The sequence below is a fragment of the Arachis ipaensis genome, chromosome B7 (genome assembly GCF_059453495.1).
Source record: "Arachis ipaensis isolate K30076 ecotype BB chromosome B7, ASM5945349v1, whole genome shotgun sequence".
Taxonomy (NCBI): Eukaryota; Viridiplantae; Streptophyta; class Magnoliopsida; order Fabales; family Fabaceae; genus Arachis; species Arachis ipaensis.
In genome coordinates this window covers 6,122,957-6,125,221 of record NC_142442.1, presented here as the reverse complement: position 1 = coordinate 6,125,221, position 2,265 = coordinate 6,122,957, and positions in this window count along the sequence as shown.

Genomic DNA, 2,265 nt, shown 5'->3' with positions numbered 1-2,265 from the left:
TGGAGACTTCTGGATTAGCGAAGATCCTTTGTTCTCGGGACTCCGTCTTGGTTTATATATCTTGTTTAGATACTTTTATCTCCACTAAATAATACAAACTGTGATGACTCCTCTTATAGGAGATTTTTGGAGAATAGGGTTCTGTATTTGTGTCCCTTTGGGTTTCCTTTGGGGTTTTTCTTATTTTATTACATGTATATATATTGCTATGCTCAGACCGGTTATCTTCGCATCCGGATTTGAGTTTTGATATTCCCGTTTTTGACACTCTTTGTATATATATGATCTCGCGTTAGCTTATCCTTTACTCGTTGCGTTATCGATCAGAGTGTTGCGCTTTCGAGTTGCGAATTTTGTTTACCCCTTTTTCTACAAAGGCTCCTAGTTATAATCCTTATTCACACTACAATACGTACTAGATTTTTGTTTTAGAGGTCGTAATACCTTTCCATCTCTGGATTATGACTTAAGCATAAGACTCTATATGGTAGAGTGTTACACATAAAACTGAAGAAAAATATTTTACTTCAATAAAAAACTCACTTTTAGAATTGAAGAAAAATATCATAATATAACGAATACTAGAACTTGTCTATAAAAATATCAACCAAAAATTAAGATAATAAAAATAAAAATTGTTAGATAAATGTATAACAATTCTATCATCCGTAGTAGCACTCAGGAAAATTCAATGATTAGAATTTCCGGGTTCAACTCCCGGTTGTGGAATAATTTATAGTTTTGCAGCAAAATCCGACTTTGTATGAAGCATGGACGAATTTATTCATTGTTAATAATAATGATTAGTTATTCCAATTACAATATTAATTTTTATCTTACTCTAATAAATTATTATCAAATAAAGTTTATTATCACTGATAATCTTTAATATATTTTTACATTAAAATACGAAAACATGTCTATCAAAATATCAACCAAAAATTAAGATAATAAAATTAAAAATTGTTAAATATATGGACAACAATTCCATCATCCGCAGTAGCACTCAGGCAAATTCAATGATGAGAATTTCCGGGTTCAACTCCAAATAATTTTTAGTTTTGTAGCAAAATCCAACTTTGTATGAAGCACGGACGAATTTATTCATTGTTAATAATAATGATTAGTTATTCCAATTACAGTATTAATTTTGACCTTACTCTAATAAATTATTCTCAAATAAAGTTTATTATCACTGATAATCTTTAATATATTTTTACATTTAATTTTATATAAACATAAAACTGAAGAAAAATATTTTACTTCAAGAAAAAACTCACTTTTAGAATTGAAGAAAAATATCATAATATAACAAATACGAGAACATGTCTATCAAAATATCAACCAAAAATTAAGATAATAGAAATAAAAATTGTTAGATAAATAGACAACACTTCCATTATCAGCAGTAGCACTTAGGAAAATTCAATGATGAGAATTTTTCGGGTTCAACTCCCGGCTGCGGAACAATTTTTAATTTTGTAGGAAAATCCGACTTTCTATGAAGCACATACGAATTTATTCATTGTTAATAATAATGATTAGTTAAAGTTTAATATCACTGATAATCTTAAATATATTTTTACATTTAATTTTATATAAACATAAAACTGAAGAAAAATATTTTACTTCAATAAAAAACTCACTTTTAGAATTGAAGAAAAATATCATAATATAACGAATACTAGAATTTGTCTATCAAAATATCAACCAAAAATTAAGATAATAAAAATAAAAATTTTTAGATAAATGTACAACAATTCTATCATCCGCAGTAGCACTCAGAAAAATTCAATGATTAGAATTTCTGGGTTTAACTCCCGGTTGCGGAATAATTTTTAGTTTTGCAGCAAAATCTGACTTTGTATGAAGCACGGACGAATTTATTCATTGTTAATAATAATGATTAGTTATTCCAATTACAATATTAATTTTGACCTTACTCTAATAAATTATTATCAAATAAAGTTTATTATCACTGATAATCTTTAATATATTTTTTCATTTAATTTTATATAAACATAAAACTGAAGAAAAATATTTTACTTCAAGAAAAAACTTACTTTTAGAATTGAAGAAAAATATCATAATATAACAAATACGAGAACATGTCTATCAAAATATCAACCAAAAATTAAGATAATAAAAATAAAAATTGTTAGATAAATGGACAACACTTCCATTATCAGCAGTAGCACTTAGGAAAATTCAATGATGAGAATTTTTCGGGTTCAACTCCCGGCTGCGGAACAATTTTTAATTTTG